At 43.6% G+C, this 8,521-nt stretch overlaps 1 long non-coding RNA gene across 1 annotated transcript; it reads left to right on the top strand.

The window, feature by feature from the left end:
• The first annotated feature begins 3,155 nt into the window (after positions 1 to 3,155).
• Positions 3,156 to 6,799, top strand: LOC109369071 (uncharacterized). The gene is made up of 3 exons (XR_004160688.2): positions 3,156 to 3,478; positions 3,930 to 3,993; positions 6,202 to 6,799. It is a non-coding gene; the product is annotated as an uncharacterized LOC109369071 (long non-coding RNA).
• The last annotated feature ends 1,722 nt before the right edge of the window (positions 6,800 to 8,521 follow it).

Below are 8,521 nucleotides of genomic sequence, written 5' to 3'. Positions count from 1 at the left end.
CCTGGCCCTGATACAAATAAGTGCAAGAAAATTAGTTTTTCTTAATCTGCCTGAATACCTCAAAAAGCCTTTTCTGCCGATTTCTGGGGCGAGGACAAACAGCACTTTTGTTCTCCCTCCCCTCAGCGCTCCCAGGCTGTGCAGCTGGTGCCCCGCTCTGCCCGCAGCGGGAGGCTCTGTCTGTCCGTCCCTCCGTCGCTGCGTCCAGCAGTTGGAGCGGGTGCTGGCAGATGGCTGGGGAAGAGCAGGGCTTTCTCTTTGGAGGCTGCGATTAAAAGCGCTCCAGTGATGCTTGTGGGCTGTGGGTTGTCGCTCCCCGCAGCCGGTCAGGCTCCATTGGGGGGTTAAAAGGGGAGATGTTAGTGTAGCAATGGAAGATGCTGTTGGAGCCCAGATCAGATCCCAGGCTCAGCAGCTCACTCACAGTGCTCATTGTGAGCACTGGTGCCCAGCAGATGCAGCCCAAGCCCTGGCTTAAGGGTGATGCTGAAAAGGGTAAATCGTTTCAATTTCAGCAACAGAAAAGTGTGTATTTAGAAGCAACCATTCTGATGTTTTTCTAGCTTCCAGCAATGGAGCATTTAGGGTGTTCCATATCAGCAGGTTAACTTGTTGCCTTAAACATCTTAGAAAACGTATTATGTTGCACATAAAGAATAAATAGAATAAAGACAAGAGATGTCTGAAGTATGGCACTGGTAGAAATATTTTCCTGGAAAACAAAAATCAGTGGTAAATAGTGTATTGCAGAGCTGCACATGAACAGCTGGAATGAGCCCTAAATATTTATTATTAATACCAAAGCTGTTTATTTTTTGACATATTAAATAGGTCATATATCTTATCTAATAAAACCTCTGTGTAAAGTGCTGGCTCTGCTGGGCTGGGAAAAGATTTTCTTTTGAGGTCTGAATAGAGTGAGAATGTAGGAGTTCTTACATTACTCAGAAAATAAAAATTAAAGCCTTTGGTCATATTTGCTCGGGTTGGTAAGATTCTCCTTCCCCTGTGACCCAGAAGTGTGCTCAGAGTAGGGGATATAGGTTCAAGTCTTGTCTTATCCAGGGATTCCTAGTGTCAGGATGGATAAACCACTTAACCTAGACTGGGCTTCATTCTAGAAATGGAACTGCACCAGTGCACCCACTGGGATGATAAAAGTGATGGGGAGGCACACAGTGACAGCAAGTACTCTTCTCCCCCTTAGGAGACATCATTAAGCAAATATCTACAAAGCTGCCCCAGCTTCAGAAGCCGAAAGCTCAAAGTTGGCAGGATGCTTAAGGGCATTAGGACCTAGTTGCTGCCAAGTCTCAGTGTTGGGGGTGGAAGAAACATTGTACAACACCCCCTGAATTTTAAAATCCCCATCCAGTGGCATTAACCCCACATCAATCTGCCTAAGTCTTCCAGGAATTCAGGAAAGCTGAGTATCCTCACTAAATTTCTTTCCAAATGCAATGAAGCCTCTATTCCTACCCTCTCAGCAATGGCTCTGAGATGGAGAGTTGACTCTCCTTTAGCCACCAAGTGGTATTGAGCAACCCATATCCACCCTTCCTGCCTCAGTTTCCCCACCTTCCAAATGACAGATGTCCTTTTGCTCTAAGAGTTTAATATAATTGTATTAACAATCCATGGCCTTAGAATCACAGAAAGATCACTAAGATCATTAAGTCCAACCATCAACCCATCCCCACTAAACCATGTATCTCAGTGCCACATCTCCAATGAACACCTCCATGGATGGTGACTCCACCATTCTCCAGGCAGCCTGTGCCCCTGCATTACTGCTCTGTCTGAGAAGAAATTTTTCCTAATATCCAACCTGAGCCTCCTCTGGCACAACTTGTGGACATTCCTTCTCTTCCTATTACTAGTTACCTGCCAGGATTATAAATATAGGAGAGCAGAGTTGGGAAGTTTGGTTTCAGTAAGTCTTGTAGGGTTGTGATAGGCATTTGAGTTTAGTTTGCTGCCTTCAGACAGTTGGTGGTGTTTCTGAAAGACAGCTATTTCCAATAGGTCCGATACATTTTTGTTCTTCAGAGTTGTAAGCAGTGTTGGTTGAGCACGTCTCCCCCTGCTGCATCCTTGTGAATGCCCAAGCTCATCACCTCTGGTCCCACCATCCTCTCGTGGATACCATTAGGGCCTCCAACCCTCTGCAAATTCTCTTTGCTATTTCTTGATTTGTTTTCTGTCCAATCCTCACCTCAATACAAGAGCCAGCCCTGGACTATCTGAGTGAAGCATCCCCACTGGCTGGGCTCATTATCATATCTTGGTGGAGATTCTGGGTTTTCAGCTGATTCAATTTGTACTCAAGTCAGACTACGCATGTGTTAGCACACTCACTGGCCAGGCTTGGCTTTGTGTATGTTAGAGCCTTACAAGATGGGTCCCAAGTAGGATTCAGGGTGTGTTTAACCAGGGCAGACTCAACCATCTTTATTTTCAGAGAATCGTTAAGGTTGGAAAGACCTCTAAGATCATCTAGTCCAGTCATCAGCCCATTATCACCATGCCCACTAACCATGTCCCTCAGTGCCACATCTTCACATTTCTTGAATCTGTTCCAGTGCCTCACCATTTTTTCTGAGAAGAAATTTTTCCTAGACTAGAAGTTTTTCAAGACTAGAAATCTCACTATTCCCATCTACTGCTGCAATGAAACTTACATGCTCCCCAAAAAATCACTGAACCCCTTCCACCCAGAGGAGCACGTTGTTGTAAAGCAAAAAAAAAAAAAAAAAAAAAAAAAAAAAGGCTTCTGCCACCCAAATCCCTCCTCTGTATTTCTTGACATTGCTACTCTATGTGTAAATTCACCCTGTGCTGGTTAACTCCTTCACTAGGGCTGAGCTCTTTTCAATGCACCACGTAAATGCTGCTCACCATGTATTTACATTGAACATGTTGCCCCACTGTACATTAACATTTAAAACAAAATCGCCAGCCCCATCACAAGCATCACTCTGAGGGAAGGCAGCACAGCATAGACATCATGTAAGTAATTTGTTCAACATTGGTGATAATAAGCTACGCGGAGCAATAAGAACGTAAACACAGGGCTTTGTGTGAGCGTGTGTGTTTATTTTTTTTCTCCCTTTTTCTTCTTTTTCTTTTCTTTTTTTTTTTTTTTTCCTTAGGAACCTCTGAGGGGAAAAAAAAAAAAAAAAAAGCCATGAATGATTCATAGATGCAAGGGGGGAAAAAGACGAAGAGAGAGAGGGAGAGAAAGAGAGATTAAGAGAGAGAAGCTTCAAAGTGACTGGAGCGGATTTGAAGTCCTGAGCGTTCCTGTGCTGGGCAGGCCAGCAATTCACCAGAGAGACCCCGTCAAGCTCCCCCCATCCTTCGCCCCGGCCTCATCCCTGCTGCCTCCTCCTCCTCCTCCTCACCGCCAACGCAGCCTCCCAGTCGCAGGTTCAAAGTTCAGCAGCATCTAATGATGGGAAGGCCTCCCAAACCCTCTGTGAGTGGCATCTGTTTATAGGCACGGCCCTTCCCTGGTGGTTTAGCCCGGCTTAAAATAAAATAAAGTAAAAGAGGGGGAGGAAGAGTGGAACAAGATGCAGGGTTCTTTAAAAAAAAAAAAAAAGTATAAAAAAATCCACTGGTGATGAAGTGCCTTTGATTCTGAATATTAAAAGAGCCCATTAGATTTAAATGTAGTGAGAATATTAACGCTACTGCCTTGATTTGTATTCACTGGCTACCACGGGTACACTTTGGGAACATGAAAGAAAAATATGGCTCATGCCTGGGTGGGATGCTGGCTTTCCCAGCAAGGAGCAGCCAGGGACAGAGGGTCGGGTTGTCCCCTCTCCATCCCATGCTCCTGGCCATCAGAAGCATGGGGACTTCCAAAAGCATGACTGGTGGGATCACCACCTGCATGGTTAAAACTCATTATTCTTTTGCAGAAAAATTCGGGCATTTCAAAACTTGGTTCTGCTGTGACCAGAATAAGGGAGTATTCTCTTCCAGGTAATCCGAGTCTCAAAATTATTTTTTCCCCTGTTTTATTTAATGTAATTACATTTTTGCTCCTTCAGCTTAATGATATAATAGAATTAAATGCATGAGCTATCATGGCAGACCTGCAGAGGAAGTGAGTGAAGTCTAGGGCAAATCCTGTAAGACCTGTTATTGTTTATATGTCACAAAATAAATGACACAACAATGAATGGTTAATACTCTAATTAGCATTACACGCTGACTTTATTTTATTAATCAAAGGCTGTAACAGTCAGTGGTCTAATGAAACAGCTTGATGTTTTAATTCTTCCAAAAGAGAAAAAGAGATAAGGGCTCAGCACTAATTAGAGTAGCGGCTGATTTCTAGGAAAAAAAAAATCTGAAATTGTTGCCTGGCTAAAACAAGGATATCAAACACTGCAAATATTCCAATTTACAAAATGAAAAGAACAAAAAATAAAACCAGAAGCTTTTAAGATGTTAAGAATAGAAGAAATAATAGGTAGCTGTACTGTCATCTCATAATATGTCCTGACTTGTCATTAGTACTACCAACTACTGGGACATGAAGTGTTCCAAAAGAAATAGAAAGAAATCATATTGAACAAATAATGCTGTTCCAAGTATTAGACCACAATTAATATTTTGTATCGTAGTGCAGTTTCAGGAATTTCGAATGCCCTGAATCCAATGGAAATCAGAATCAAGAATTCTGGCAAAAAATATTTTCATTTTGGCTTGAGCTTTTTTAGAAGGAAAACTTCAGTGCTGAGCTTTTCTAAGGGGCCACATCTAAGCAGAGAGCTGGACAGTTGTTGAAACTAATGAATAGGTGCACAGGTTGTCTATTTTAACGGGTGACTCCCTGGCAGCGTGTGTCCTCCATGCAGATGGCCCATTGCTTAGCTTGTTCCTGGCAACTGGGAAGACAATATGGATGTAGACTGGACAGCCACACTCTGGGTGTTCCTTGCAAACAGCCAGATGCTAAGTCTCAAAAAATTAAAGAAAAGTCAGACTGGACTTGGAGCGAAGCAGCTGATCTCGCCATAACAACAGCAAACATTAACTTTGACCGGGTTTCCACTCACAGATCTTTAATCAGTCTCAGCATACAGGTGGTTTGCAAGGTAAGGAATAATTCATCATCAGCGTGAGGTCTGGGTACATCAGGACACATTGACCACGATATACTGATCAGTCCATTATCTCAGGCTTCTCTTGTTCAGTTCTTGGCATGTTAGATCTGGACAACCACTTCTTTGGTTGTGAGCTTCACCCAACTTGCCTGCTGGACTTGCTGTGGACACGTGTCACTCAGTGTGACATCTACACTTTTCTTTAACACCTCCAGGAATGGGGACTCCACTACCCCTCCACACAGCCTTCTGATCATCTGCAGAACTTACTGACCACTGTGTCTGAATCTCTAGAGTAACTATAGAGCAGGCAGGGCATAGCAAATTTGCAGAGCAGATGGTCTGAGATGTTCTTGGACTTCAAACAGAGAAATCTGAGGAGAGGGACCAAGCATAACTCTGCTCCAAATTTGTTAGAAGTGCCTTGAAAATCCCATGTCTATGCATAATAACTGGCGTAAAATGGATTGTATCACCTCCTAACTCCTCACTCTTGATGTTTGAGCTGAAGTTGTACTCTTTTAGCTCATGAAGTGTTGATCTCAATGATGTTGGACCAGCTTGTACTAGCAGAGACTGTGCGGGTACGTTGCCACTGTGTAATGTGATTTCCCCCAGAGGAAAATTCCTGTTGCAATGCACAGGCATATAAGGAAGCACAATTAACTTCTCTGGAGGAGCCTAAAGCCTGCTTTCCTTGAGTGTTGTGTAATTAAAACCTCAGTCTTGTTAATACATTAGTGAGATGTTTGCATATAATTCATCAAATGTTTATGAAAATGCGTAACAAATAATCTTGACAAACAAGTTGCTTAATTGAGATAAGGGATGGGAAGCCTTGTGAATTTTTAATAAAAAGGGGGAAAGAAAGCACGCTACGTTAATCAGATGAAGTTATCTCATTCAATATTTTCAAGTGACTTCTCAGTGCACATTTTATTTAATATATTATACAAAAGGAATAACTTGATCCCCCAGTGAGATCTGTGTAGAAAATCCTCTCTTGCAACAAATATAGCATTTGGCTTAAGGCATTCCCGAGCTATTGATCAAAATCCTATTTTTTTGTTCTTGACAGATAAGAACTGAACTGAACTGAAATTTACCTGGGATTTGCACTTTCTCTAGCTGGAAGAGGAATGACTAACGTCTGGCCAAAGCCTGAGTGTCTTTCTCCAAGTAGGTAGTTAACTGTTGAACAGAATCAGCAACGGCATCAATATACACACCATGGAAGCTGGTTAAGCTTTGGGAAGAAGAGGGGTTCCATTCAGGTTAAAAGCTTCTCACCCATTTGATCAAGTGAGAACAGAGCTATCCCACCATGACCACCTCCTTCATGTCTAATGCCCTTTCCACTGTACTTTTTTTCTGTTAGTCTGTTCAGTTCATTAACACAACAAAGTTCAATTAGGCATGTTTATTTTTGGCATGAACTTTGCTTGGTAATTCCTGTTTCTATTTCAATCTTGAAAAAGAGCTTTTGAGTCCTAAAGCCTCCTTTTCTTGCCCAAAGGTGTCAGGCTTTTTTTTTTCTAACTAAGTTTGCAATGGCTTGGAGCAAGTGTGTGTGAATCTGTTCCTATTACAGCACCAGTGTAAGAAATCTCCATCTACTAGATAGATACTTATGTGCACCACAGGGAGGGACAGTCTGGACTCAGATTAGCTTGTTTCCCCACCCCCCCCCACCCCCCCTCACCTCCTTAAAATTACAGTGGGATCTTACAAATATTTAAACCTGAATCCAATAGGAAGAGGTAATGGACTAGATGGTTCAGGGACAGTTCATCCCTCTCCTCTTCCTTCTTGTCCTACCATGTGTGGAGTAGGAAGAATAAATCCCACTTCTTTCCTTGGTCCTACACCTTGACCAGCTCTGTGGGGAGCATGACTGGGTTGTAATGGAATGGATGGAACGAATGACTTTGGTGCCAACTTGGGTGGGGATTTGAGCAACCTGGTATAGAGGAAATGTCCCTGCACATGGCAGGGGAGGAAGAAGATGACTTTTAAGGTCATTTCCAACACAAACCATTCTGTAATCCACAGAATCATAGAATCCCAGAATTATAGGGGTTGGAAGGGACCTCTGGAGTCCAAGTCCATCTGCCTGCTCGAGCATGTTTGATGATTCTATGAATACCTGTGGAGGATATAGGAGGAACAGTGGAATAAACTCATTGTCACCCATGGTGGAATTTGCTGGTCATGCTGACAATTCCTCCTCTTCCTAAATGTCACTGTCACTGTCACAAATCTGAGCTGATGTTTTGGTATCTGTCTGACTAAAGACTTTCAACCTTGCTTTCTTGGCCTCTACATTGGGACTGAGTATTTATTACCAGCCTCACGGAGGGCAAGTTTCATTCTGAACCATGAAAACCTGCTGTTCAGTAGAACTTCAGGGTCAATAATACTAATTCTCATCCCAAACACCACTACCATCATTGGCACAAGATCAGAAATGCCTGTGTCTTGGGTGAATACAGGGTTAAATCTGACCCATCAGATCTGGATTAGAGCACCAACACATCATCTTTCAGTCATTTTGTATTTTCATACTGGGTCCTTGTGTCTCTTGCACAATCCTTCTCTCATCCCAATTCCTGCCATCATCTTGTCCGGCTGCAGTCATCCAAGCACATCATGTAGGCCTCTGTTGGTGGCCAGAGGCAGGCAAGAGGAAGCTGCAATTAGGAGCTGAAGGTGAAAATTGCTCAGAGTCAACAAAGCACACCGTGGCACGTATGATTGCACTCCAAAGGTACTTGCACAGAGCAAGCCAGTGATGAAGAAACATAGACTACGTAGTTTAAAAAGCTCCCAGCCCAGAGTCAGCATTTCTACCCTGACCTGCCTCATGTATTATTTAGCACGGACTTGTTGATGCGCACTTATATTTTTTTCCCTGTGGAGTTGATGATCTTCCTTCCCCTTAACAGCCTTGCTGCTCTCTCTCTGCACAGACGCCATGATCAGTGGGCTGTGGATGGACCAGGGCTGGGCAAGTGCTCACCACTGGGGTTAAAGAATGCAGGGTTAGAGGATGGGCATCATGGCCATGCCGGCACTGGCAATGGTAGGGGAATGAAGTGTGCGGCAGAGATGGGAGAGGGGTCTATGGAAGAAAGAAAAGTGGGAGAAGTGCAGTTGGAAGTGAGTGGTGTTAATGAAATATTCAGCAGTGGTGGGCCTAGACGCATTGCCGAAATTGCAGAAGCAGAGATGATTAATATTTAACAGGGTAAGCTGCCACTTGGCTGATTTCTGCACATAGATTCCACCCCCACGTACACACACACCACCTCCCTCCGACTTCCCACCCTCTGGCTCCCCCAAACTCCATCCTCTGCCACTCTACTCGGACTCAAGCCAATGGCTTCTACCACCGTGCT

Source organism: Meleagris gallopavo, chromosome 9 (genome assembly GCF_905368555.1).
Source record: "Meleagris gallopavo chromosome 9, MGAL_WU_HG_1.1, whole genome shotgun sequence".
NCBI lineage: Eukaryota > Metazoa > Chordata > Aves > Galliformes > Phasianidae > Meleagris > Meleagris gallopavo.
The sequence above is the reverse complement of the archived record's forward strand: the minus strand, read 5'-3'. Positions and strand labels throughout refer to the sequence as shown.